Source organism: Ursus americanus, chromosome 35, assembly GCF_024610735.1.
Source record: "Ursus americanus isolate L20-20 chromosome 35, mUrsAme1.1.p, whole genome shotgun sequence".
In the NCBI taxonomy this organism is placed as follows: Eukaryota; Metazoa; Chordata; class Mammalia; order Carnivora; family Ursidae; genus Ursus; species Ursus americanus.
The window spans coordinates 14,494,514-14,507,228 of NC_142161.1; the positions used below are offsets into that span (position 1 = coordinate 14,494,514).

A 12,715-nucleotide genomic window follows, 5' to 3' on the forward strand; every position below is an offset into this window, starting at 1 on the left:
CCACCGTGTCACCTCCCTCACTTTAATACTACATAGTGCCCTGGAGGGGAAGCACCAGAACGTTCCACTGAGGGTTTTATTTGCTTGTTTTCAGTGGATTAGCTGCGCAACTAATGATTCAGAATATGATTAACAAGGACCTACTTGAAAGATAAAATGAATAAGGGATAGGGAATACGGATATGAATAGAGTTATAATTACAGGCACTTACACTAATTTTTAACTTTTATCATTATTAGTCATAGAGATATTCCATTTGTCACTCAGAACAGATATACATAGTCTTCTGAGAGTCAAAGGAAACATAATTTCAGGACAGATTACTCAGACATTTTAATTCAAAGAGTGGCTGTCTGGAATTGAGGGAAAAAAATGTAAGCCTCTATTAAACAGGATGTCAATACTCATTTTGACGTAAACTTCCTGAGAAGTGGAGGTTTGCTCTGAAACTTCCTGCTTGGTCATAAAGAGGAACAAGGCAACTGGAACACATTAGTCTTTCTCTCTCAATCTGGTCCAATGTGGTTGATTAAAAATGCTGATTTGGGTTTATTCTTAAAAAACACAAGTAGCCAAAGCACAGCATTGTGTTAACTGTATTTTGGGAGGCACCTGCAAGGTGAGAAAGAAGTTTTTACCCAGTTTTAAGTAAAGAGAAATTTGGTAAACACGTGACTTGCTGGAAAGCAAAGCACCGAATAGAAAAAGTGTCATTTGCAGCTTTCAGTTTTATGTTCCCTTAATGGAAGTAGCTGCTCTTACCACGGCCTGCACATTGGATGCTTAAAGTTGTAGCAGTCTGCTTTTTGATGAAAGTTGTCTGCCACTGTTGGCTGTACCCCAACTCTCTGTGCTCGGGGGCTGTGGGCGATGACACAGCCCTCTGTTATGTACACATGTAACTCTCACTACTCTTCTTCTCCCCTAAAACCCGCAGGGTCTTTTTTTTTTTTTTCTTTTTTCTTTCAGTAATTCATTTTGTAGAGGATCCCTTTAATGCTGATTTCCCAGAAGTAGCGATCCCAGCTCTGTCACCACCCCAGGTGCATATGTTGCTGTCCTCGATTTGTTTTGCTTTGTTTTGTTTTTGCTTCCAACCCCTAAATCCAATAATTGGTCAGTAAATAATGCTGCATGCTGTTTCTTTGTGATCTCACTCCTAGTGCCACAGGTGACCAAGTGCCATTCTTAGTCTTTGGGTCTCTTTTGGCTCCGCATGCTGGTGTGGCTTCCATCTCTCTCAACAGGTGCAGAGTCTGTAACTCTCTAATGACCTCTCCCAAAGATGGTGGCTCCAGGTCCTTCATCTCCTGGCACTGCACTCTCTTGGACAGAAGGCACCCACTCATTCATATGCTTTATACTTCAAAATCTTTGCGTTAGGGAGAAAGAAAAAGTCTTCTCACTGTATAGTTGTCAAAAAGTAAATAAATAACTAAAAATAATAACTGCTAAAGAAAGGGGAAGGAAGGAAGGAAGGAAGGAAGGAAGGAAGGAAGGAAGGAAGGAAGGAAGGAAGGAAGGGAGGGAGGGAGGAAGGGGCAAAAAAGAAAGAAAGACTTCCCAGTCCTTAAGATTTTTTCTTAAGGAGGGGCCCCAACACTTTTAGGTTTAGTTGTCTTCTCAATGGGGAACTCCTTTCTGGAGTGGGAACTCCTTTCTGGAACATTTTCTGTTTCTTCCTAGCCTACAGCATTGCATCTTCATAATACTGTTTTGCAAAGAAATGTATTATGCCTGTGACTTTGGTATTAATATTTGGCATAATATTAATTTATCCCCTCCCCCCCCCCCCATGGAAGTCCCCATCACCTTGCAGCTCTGTCATACAGGCTAGGCTAACAGAAGGATAAATGTATTTAATATAATTTCTCAAATCCTTGTTAAATGGAAAGGTACCTCAAGATAAATTGGAAGCTCATACTCCTATAACTGTGAAACTCTGATAAACACCAGACATTGGCAGTTGACATTACAAAGGTGTAGACAATCTATAGACACTCAGAAAGTGATGACAGGAAGAGTGATGCCAAATGAGAACAATGGGATTTTAGAAAAGTAGAACTTTGGTAGAAAAAAAAAAAGTACTGTTCTTTTCTTTGATGACAAAAGGAATACCAGCTTTTCCTATAAAAGCATGGGGCACCTGGGGGCTCAGCTGAGTGTCTGATTTTTGGTTTTGACTGGGGTCATGCTCTCATGGGTCATGGGATCAAGCCCCCTGTCTCTGCACTCAGTGTGGAGTCTGCCAGAGATTCTCTCCCTCTGCCCCTGCCCCCATGGGCAAGTACTCGCACACTCTGTCTTTCAAATAAATAAATCTTTAAAAGAAAAAAGAAATAAACAGAAAAGCAGAAAAAAAGAAAAAAAGCCACTCTCAAGATAATCACTGTTTACATCTGGGCATATACCTAGCATATTACTTTATATGTACATTTACACATATACACATGCATATATGTAGTTGGGATCTTATTCTATGTAACACACTGTAACCTCATTTTTTTTTACCTGTATTTAAAATCCACTGCATAATCCTCATTCAAAATACAGATTACAAGCATTCAAGAAGCATTCTTGTTCTGATCTAATGGCCTGGGAGTAACGATTTCAATAATTTTCAGACCTGAGGTAATTATTAAGAAATGTCAATGTACAATTGTATGCCCTTGTAGGAAAGAGTTAGCTAGCTATTCTCTACTGATATCTGTGACGTTCATTTCAACCACATCAACTCATATTCTCTACTTCTATCTATTGCTATTATGAAGATACATCAGTATTTTATGGGATTGGCAACACTTTTTCTTTAAAGACCAATTGGTATAACATTTATCTATAAAATTCAAAATGTTCCTTAGTCATACAAAATGCAGAAGAATGATGCCCTAAACACCAATTTCAAGGTAACAATATCATTGTCATAAGTCAACCATGAACAGTATCTCCATTTAGATTTTATTCATATATTATATATTACATTGTCATTAATCTTCCACGGAAAATTAGATATGTATGAATCCACTTAATGAAGAAGGGCATTTCGTGTCGTTCATGCAGAAACAACCAACCACATGATTTCACATACCCACAAGGAATAAATGAATTCCATGAAGTGATTTGAGAGTAGAAATACATTAATATTTGCTAGTCACAAATCTCAAGTAGGGTCAATGTAAAAAAGCATATACTGGAATTAATTATAACTGTCCAAAATTTATCCCCTTAATCTCTTGAAGTGTATTAGCATATATATTATCTAAGAGTTTAATTTTGGATTATTCCTTATAGTAAGTATTCTGATTTATAGTAATATCTGAAAAGAGTGACTGGCTAGTAAGCCAGTGTTATGTGAATTCTGTGACATTTATTGACATTTGATTTTCAATTAAATACTTTTCTATATTTTGTAACCTCATTTTTTAACCTAACAATATATTGTGAATATTTACTCACATCCTGAAATATTCTTCTATACTTAATTGTCATTTCAGAATATGATTGCTCTGTACTTAATCTCTATTAGACATTTAGATTGTTTCCAGTGTTTTTTTTAAAGATTTTATTTATTTATTTGACAGAGAGAGAGTGCGAGAGAGCATGAGAGAGCACAAGCAGGGGGAGCGGCAGAGGGAGAGGGAGAAGCAGACTCCCGCTGAGCAGGAAGCCTGATGTGGGACTCGATCCCAAGACCCCGGGTTAATGACCTGAACCAAAGGCAGACACTTAACCGTTGGAGCCACCTAGGTGCCCCTGTTTCCAGTGTTTAACCATTATAAACAATGTTGTGTTGAACTATCATACATAAATAATCTTGTAAATAGGGGCGCCTGGGTGGCACAGCGGTTAAGCGTCTGCCTTCGGCTCAGGGCGTGATCCCGGCATTATGGGATTGAGCCCCACATCAGGCTTCTCCGCTATGAGCCTGCTTCTTCCTCTCCCACTCCCCCCGCTTGTGTTCCCTCTCTTGCTGGCTGTCTCTATCTCTATCGAATAAATAAATAAATCTTTTAAAAAAATCTTGTAAATATCAGATTATTTTCTTAAGATTCTCCAGATGAAACTGCTTAGTCTAAGTATTTTAACATTTTAAGGCTTTTATCACACTCCTATCTGCAGCGTCTGAGCGTCTCATATTCTGATGGGTAGAACTTTTCTAGGGGTGACAATTTTTCTTGCTTGCAGCTTGATTTGTTTTGAAGATACAGAAAGTTATATAACAGAGATTGTTGTCCCTGGCATGCCAAACCAGGAAAAAGACACCGTGCTCTCTCTATCCTATCCTGCCAGTTTGGTGTTTGAGTGGGGAAGGGTAAGTTTGCGTTTAAGGTGGTGTCACACCCTTGGCATGTGAGGCACAGTACGTAGATCAAAGAGGAGGAACTCTGGGCATTTCTTCTTATCTCCAGTGGGCTCTTGCTAAATGCCTTCCCTGTAACATTAAGCCGTCCACTGCAGGTGGGCAGTATAGGGCTTTCTCACCTGAGTGTTCTCCCCTTCAAAGGTGTTAACTGATTTTGTTATTTTCATTAAATACTGATGACCTGAAAGATCAGGTCTATTCAAAGATATTTTCTTTTTGTACTTGATGGTAAACTATGTAATTTTTACTGAAAGAAAGAAAAAAAGAAAACCAAGTGGCATTAACTTTGATTTGAGTATATGCATGATGACAGTCACTCCCTCCCTGTTTTAATGAATATGGCATTAAATGTATATATCTGGATTTTTAGTGCAGTACAACCTATCATTGAGAGATTTCAAAGCTGTTATTTTAGATGTTGATTATATAATGTATAGACGTCATAAGTGTGTGGTTTAACCTGTTAAGGCACATTTAGAGAAGAGAATGTGAGTATATTATTGTCACTTTATCACAAATCTACATTAGGATACACACACACACACATATATAGTAATATGTAGGTATATGTACTATACTATATATGTATATATACTTTATGATACTATGTATGGTATATATAGTAATCCTTGAATAACAACAAGTCATAGGTTATTGAAAAATATTATGTCATGCAAAATATCAGTTGGTAATTTACTTTCCTTGCCTAGCATTCTCCATCTCCACCCCTCCCCCAGTTAAGATATACACCCCATAAAGACTGTGACCTTCTCTATCTTGTTCACTGCTGCATTCCTGTCTTAAACAGTTCCAGATATGTAGTACAAGGTCTATAAATACTTGCTGAATGAATGAAAAATAGAGCCATATTTTAAAAAGAGTAAAAAAACAGCACTGAATTTATGAAATACTATAAACAAATGTTCCAGAGGCATCCAGTTCTAAAACAACCAGATTTGCCAACAAAGTTGCAAGTTTAATCTAATTCCAAACTTTATTTTTTTATTTTTATTTTTTTAGAAGATTTTACTTATTTATTTGAGAGAGAGAGTGAGAGAGAATACAAGCAGGAGGAAGAACAGGCTCCCTGCTAAGCAGGGAGCCCTACTCGGGGCTTGATCCCAGGACCCCAGGATCCCTAGGATCATGACCTGAGCCAAGCTGAAGGCAGATGCTTAAACCGACTGAGTCACCCTAATTCCAAACTTTAAAGTGGTAGCATGCATTACTGGTTCAATGACTGATGTAATTAGATATTAATAGTAATAGTTAAAGCTCTGAATGAGCAATAAAGGCATGGTGGGGTCCATAATAACAGTGTCAAAGGTAGACCTTGGCTTTCTGACTGAATATTTGAGAAAGGGAAGAGATCAATCCATGTAGGCAGATGTTTAAATCTATGGAGGGTGAAATAGGAGGTAATTGTGGGAACAATTTGTTTTTTCTGATTTTGTGGCTTCTCTTTAATTTGTTTTATCCCCCACCCTTTATCTTCTAAAACAAAAGGATTAATTAACTTTGGAGGATCTGATCTTTGGTAAATAGGTAACTTAAAAATTTTTAGGAGAATTAAAATATGTTAAACTTAGTGGAAGTTTTGAAAGCACATCTTTTTTCAGATGACTACTGTATGCACCCTTTACAACTTGACTTTTCACTGAAGTCTTAAATATCAGAAGAAGGCAGAAACCTTGTTTGATTTTTTTTTTTAAGATTTTTTATTTATTTATGTGACAGAGAGACAGCCGGCGAGAGGGAACACAAGCAGGGGGAGTGGGAGAGGAAGAAGCAGGCTCCCAGCGGAGGAGCCCGATGTGGGACTCGATCCCGGAATGCCGGGATCACGCCCTGAGCTGAAGGCAGCCGCCTAACGACTGTGCTACCCAGGCGCCCCCCCCTTTTTTACTTTGTTTTTATTATCAAATGTATCATACATACCAAAAAGCATGTTAAAGAACTAGAGAAACATCCGTGTATCCACCAGCTTGAGAATAACTTCGTAAGTTAACTATTTATGAGAATTGTCAGCTTGATTTTTCTCCCATTGAGCTTTCCCGAAATGGTGGCTGTTTATTTAAATAGATAGGTCTGTTCAAATCCACGGCTCTAATAATTTCCACTACAGAATACTTATTTCCGGAATTGACCATAGTTACTACAGAGCTAGGAGTATATTATTTTTCAGAATAGTGGAAAATTAGGTACTTAAGGCTTGTGAAAATAGAACTTCGTAGTTTTTTAATGGAAAATTATGACTGGAAACTACAATTCTTTAAGATTAATTTCTAAACTCAGAAGTGAGATTACGACACAATCACTTGCAAGGATCAAAGCTTTTTCTGGGTAAAGAATAAATCTTCTCAGATGCATACCAATTTCTTCTTGAGTGAAATCTGAGTTAGGGGTAAGTTACTATGTATCAAGTGGAATCTGTATTAATTTTCTATTGTATGACAAGTTACTATTTGGTGGATTAAAGCGATAGACATTGACTATCTTATAGAGGTTATGGGTAAGGAAGGTGGACGTGGCTGAGTTGGGTTTTCTGACTCTGGGTCTCTCACAAGGCTGCAGTCAGGGTGTTAACTGTTGCTGCAGTCTTCTTAGTGCTTGACTAGAGATGGATCCACTTCTGTCTCACTCAGGAGGATGTTGGTAGGATTTAGTTCCTCTCAGCGTGTTACACTAAGGGCCTCAGTTCCTCACTGGCTGTTGACTGGAGGCTGCCCTCTGTTCTTTGCCACCCTAACCTATCCACTGAGCAGTTCACAACGTGGCAGTCTCCTTCATCACAGTGAGCAAGTGAGAAAGCAAGAGAGAGAAAGAGAGAGAGGAAGATGGAAGTCATAGCCTTTTATAATCTAATCTCAGGCACGACTTTCCATCACTTTTGCCATATTCTATTCATTGGAAACAAGTCACTGGGTCCAGTCCACACACAATGGGAGGAAATTACAGAAAGATGTGAAAGCCAGCAGGTGGAGATCATTGGGAGCCTCAAAAGCAGAAGATGCCGTATTTTAGGTGATTCGTGGAGGATAATCACCACATCTCCTGCCCTTTGGCTCCCTTGCATAGTAACATTTCTACTGTGCCTTCCTTTTTATCAGAAGTAGCCTTTTGGGCTCCTTTCATCCATTTGACAGGAATGCTGACAATACAGTTTTTAGGTGATTAGGGTCCCAGAAGCCTGCTGGAGAGATTGCTGAATTACAAGCCCTTTTCAGTTGCACCAGCCTTTTCGTGTGTTTGAAACTTGCCACGGGCAAAAAATTAGCTAGTGCTACATTTTAGCAAAGTAGTATAATTGATTTTTTTTTTCATTTCTCAATCGTTCATTTTAGGCTTTTTTTGGCCTTTCCCACTTTTTTTTTAAGCTTCCTCCATCTAGTGAAATTATTCACAACACTTAAATTTGGATTGTTTATTTAACTAAGAAAATATTAGGAATAAAAAAAATTGTGGTATGATTTCTGCTACCACCAGAGACCAGAATTAGTCTCTCCCCCAAAATAACTTAGGAAGTGGACAAAATGTATGAAGTCATAGTTTTCATGGATCAAACAGCAGGCAGCGATTATTCAGAGAAAGAAACAAGGAGAGTGCTATAATTCTTCTGGCTGCAGGAGATATTTCCTCACTGCAGCGCAGGGAGGAGGAACCCAAGCAAAGCCTGGGCACCTCCGAGCAGAGGAAACAGAGTTGGGAGGTCCGGGAGGCGAAGGGATCAGAATTTCAGGGTGAAAACCAGAGGAGAGAGCTGCCCAAAAGAAGAGCTTGGAAGAGTTCCTCTTGAGTCTTCAACTGAGTACTGATGAGCACAGGCATGTGAGAAAACTACCAAGGCTGCAAAAAAAAAGATTACTGGAAAAGAGTAAGAACAACACTTGGAGTCACACAGGGCCAGGAATCATTTGTGTTCCTACCAGATAGAGTGGAGAGACCTCCTACCATGTAAGGCATCGAGTAGAGTCTTTAGAAGGGTATCGCCTCAGTAGCTGGGCCAATAAACCCTACATTCTGGGCTGTTCTGGACCTGCCCAACAGAGCTTAAAACTGAGGCTTGAAAGGATCAAACTGTTTCCAAGTAACATAACTGCATCCCAGAACAAAGCCCCCAAATTGTTACAGGAATATATAAAAAAAAATCCAGCACAATGGCATGCAATAAAAAATTGGGGGGTGCCTGGGTGGCACAGCGGTTAAGCGTCTGCCTTCGGCTCAGGGCATGATCCCGGCGTTGTGGGATCGAGCCCCACATCAGGCTCCTCCACTATGAGCCTGCTTCTTCCTCTCCCACTCCCCCTGCTTGTGTTCCCTCTCTCGCTAGCTGTCTCTATCTCTGTCAAATAAATAAATAAAATCTTTTAAAAAAAAATTGGAAGGCATTCAAACAAGCAGGAAAATGTAACCTATAATGAGGAAAATTAAATCAATAGAAACAGTCCCAGAACTGATACAGATGACAGAATTAGTTAAATTAATTAGGAATATTAAAACAGCTATAATAGTACTACTCTGTGTCTTCAAAAAGGTAGAGGAAAGTGTGAGCATAAGAAGAGGTACGTAAGATATAAAAAGGACCTAAATCAAACTTCTAGAGATGAAAAAAGAAGCAATGTCTAAAATGAACAGTACTCTGAGTGGGATTAACAGCAGACTGGACACTGCTGAATAAACGATTAGTAAATATAGGACGCCTGGCTGGCTCAGTCAGTAGAGCATGCTGCTCTTTATCTTGGGGTTGTGAGTTCGAGCCCCATGTTGGGTGTTAGAGATTACTTAAAAAAAAGATTAGTAAACTTGGAGACACTGCAATAGAAATTATTCAAAATGAAACACAGGAAAACAGAAGACTGAGTTAAAAAAGAACAAAGCATCACTGAACTATAGGACATCAGGCAGCCTAACATACGTGTCCTTAGAGTCTCAAAAGAGGAGGAGAAAGATGGGGGGATGGAATGCATATATGAAGAAATAATAACAAAAATTTTCTAAATTTGATGAACAGTATAAACACACAGAGCCAGTAAGCTCAATAAATCCCAAGCAAGAGAACAATGAAATACAACACGGCTATTCATATCAAAATGCAATTGTTGAGGACCAGTAACAAAAAGAAAATATTAAAAGCAGCCAGAGAAAACAAGATACAAATACAGACACAAAGGTAAGGGTGACAGAAGCAATGCCAAAGCACTCATAGAACATTCTTAAAGTACGGAAAGACAAAACCATCAACCTAGAATCCTAGACCCCACAAAAGCCTTTCAAAAATGAAGTCAAAACACAGCCATTTTTAGACATAAAAGCTGAGAGAATTCATCACCAGCAGACCAGTTCTAAAAATGCAAAAAGGAAGTTCTTTGGTCACAAGGTAAATGGTAACCAATGGGAAATATGGATCTACACAAAGAAATGAGGAGCACTAGAAACGGTAAATGTGGTGGTAAGTATCAAAGACTTTTCCCTTACTTTAAAAATATCTTCAGGGCGCCTGGGTGGCGCAGTCGTTAAGGGTCTGCCTTCAGCTCAAGGCGTGATCCCGGCGTTCTGGTATCGAGCCCCACATCAGGCTCCTCTGCTGGGAGCCTGCTTCTTCCTCTCTTCCTCCCCCTGCTTGTGTTCCCTCTCTCGCTGGCAGTCTCTCTCTGTCAAAAAAATAAAATCTTTTAAAAAAAATCTTTAAAATAATGATCTGCTGAAAGCAAAAAACAATAGCAATGTATTGTGGAGTCTATAATATATGTGGAAGTAAATATGTATGGCAACAAAGCACAAAGGCTGGGTGGGGACAAAAGGAAGTATATGGTTATAAGGTCTTTATACTATATATGAATTAGTATGATATCATATAAGGTAGACTGTGATGACTTAAAGATGTATACTGTGAACTCTAGTGCAGTCACTTAAAAAACCAAAATGTATTGCTAATCAGATAAAGTAGACAAAATAAAACCAAATCATCAAAAGTGTTCTAATTAATCCAAAAGAAGATAGGACAAGGAAAAAAAAAGCAAACAAAGAACAGATGAGACAGGTGCCTGGGTGGCTTAGTTGGTTAAGTCGACTAAGTCGACTAAGCCTTCGGCTCAGGTCATGATCCCAGGGTCCTGGGATTGAGCCCCTGCGTTGGGCTCCCTGCTCAGTGGGGAGTCTGCTTCTCCCTCCCTCTGCCCTTCCCCTGCTCGTGCTCTCTCTCTCAACTAAAATAAAAATAAAATCCTTTTTATTTTATTTTATTTTATTTATTTTATTTTATTTATTTATTTGTCAGAGAGAGAGAGCACGAGCAGGGGGAGCGGCAGGCAGAGGGAGAGGCAGGCTCCCTGCTGAGCAAGGAGCCTGAAGCAGGGCTTGATCCCAGGACTCCGGGATCATGACCTGAGCCGAACGCAGTCACTTAACCGACTGAGCCACCCAGGCAACCCAAAATAAAAATAAAATCTTAAAAAAAAAAAGAGCAAATAGAAAACAAAAAGAAAAATGGCAAATTTAAACTTAATTATATCAATAATCACAGTAAATGTAATCATCTAAACTCACAATTTAAAGGCAGAAATTGGGGACGCCTGGGTGGCTCAGTCTGTTAAACGTCTGCCTTCAGCTCAGGTCATGATCTCGGGGTCCTCGGATGGGCTCCCTGCTTAGTGGGGAGTCTGCGTCTCCCTCTGCCTCTGCCTCCAACTCATGCTCGCTCTCTTTCAAATAAATAAAATCTTTAAAAAAATAAATACATGAAGGCAGAAATTGTCAGAGGCAAGCATTAACACCAAAACAAGACAATGACATTTCAATTAAACAACAAGAACAATTATAATCTACACATCAATAGCCTTTGTAGACATGGATTTAAAATTCTACCAAATCAAATCTAACAACTGACAAAAATGGTAATATGTCATGACCAAGCAGGGTTTATCCCAGGGATGCAAAGTTGGTTTAACATTTGAAAATCAAACAATGTAGTCCACAATTTTCGCAGAGTTAAAAAGAAAAATCATGTGATCATCTCAATAAGTGCAGCAAAATAATTTGACAAAATTAATATCCACTTATACTACAAATCTCAGCCAACCAGGAAGAGAAGGGAACTTCATAACTAATACAGGGCATATACTGAAAACCTGTAGCTAATATCATACATACAGGTGAAAGACTAAGTGCTTTCCTCCCAGCAGATTGAAAACAAGATAAGGTTTGTTTTTACCACTTCTGTTAAACATTTTACTGGAAGTCAGAGCTACTGAAATAAGACAAGGAAAGAAATAAAAGTAAATAGACTGGAAGGGAAGAAGTAAAACTTTTTTCTGATGGAATCACCAAGAAACCCACTGGAACTTATAAGTGAATTTAGCGAGATTATAGAATACAGGTTCATACATAAAAGTCAATTGTATTTCTATATAACTAGCAACAATCAGAAATTAAAAATTACGGTGATGGGTATTAAGGAGGGCACATATTGCATGGTGCACTGGGTGTTATATGCAAATAATGAATCATGGAACATTGCATCAAAAACTGGGGATGTACTGTATGGTGACTAATATAACAAAATTAAAAAAAAGAAATTAAAAATTTAAAAAATACCATTGGTATTTCAAAAATATGAAATGCTTAGGAATAAATTTAACAAAAAAAGCACAAGCCCTGTACACTAAAAGCTATAAAAAATTGCTGAGAAAAATTAAAGACCTAAGTAAATGGAAAGATACACCTTGTTCTTGGGTCAGAAAACTCAATATTGTTCTATTGGTTTTTTTTAAGATTTTATTTTTAAGTAATCTCTACCCTCAATGTGGGGCTTGAACCTACAACTCTGAGATCAAGAGTTGGGTGCTGCCCGACTGAGCCCAGAAAACTCCATTTTGTTAAGATGTCATTCCTCTCCAAATTGATCTATGGATTCAATGTAATCCTGATGAAAATCCCGGCAGGACTTTCTGTGGAAATTTAAAAGGGGATTCTGAAATTGTATGGAAATACAAAGTACCTAGAGTAGCCAAAAATTTTTGAAAGATAAACAAAGTTGGAAGATCTACAATGCTTTCTACCAAGATTTATAGAAAATGGTGGTAAATCCATACCATTGAACACTCTTCATCAATAAAAAGGAACAAACTATTGATACATGCAACAATGTGGATGGACATTAAAATCTTTATGCCGAATGAGAAAAGCTTGACAAAGAAAGTGTATCCGGCATGGTTCCATTTATGTAAAGCAAACTAATGTATCACAACAGAAATCAGATCCGTGATTGCCTGGGGTAGGGGTAGAGGGAGGGATAGATGACAAAGAGATGAGAAAAAAGCCTAGAAGGGATGGAAATGGTTATCATCTTGATT

The 12,715-nt window shown here is 38.5% G+C and overlaps 1 protein-coding gene across 1 annotated transcript in view; it reads right to left on the reverse strand.

Annotated features, from left to right (window-relative positions):
* LOC123793978 (uncharacterized) overlaps positions 1-12,715 on the reverse strand; it is a 69,732-nt gene that overhangs the window by 13,440 nt on the left and 43,577 nt on the right. The window contains exons 8-9 of the transcript XR_015723069.1: positions 10,911-11,083; positions 9,840-10,015 (exon numbers count right to left, since the gene is read on the reverse strand). The gene's annotated coding sequence lies outside the window, so the exon portion shown is untranslated. The remainder of the gene's footprint in view (positions 1-9,839; positions 10,016-10,910; positions 11,084-12,715) is intronic.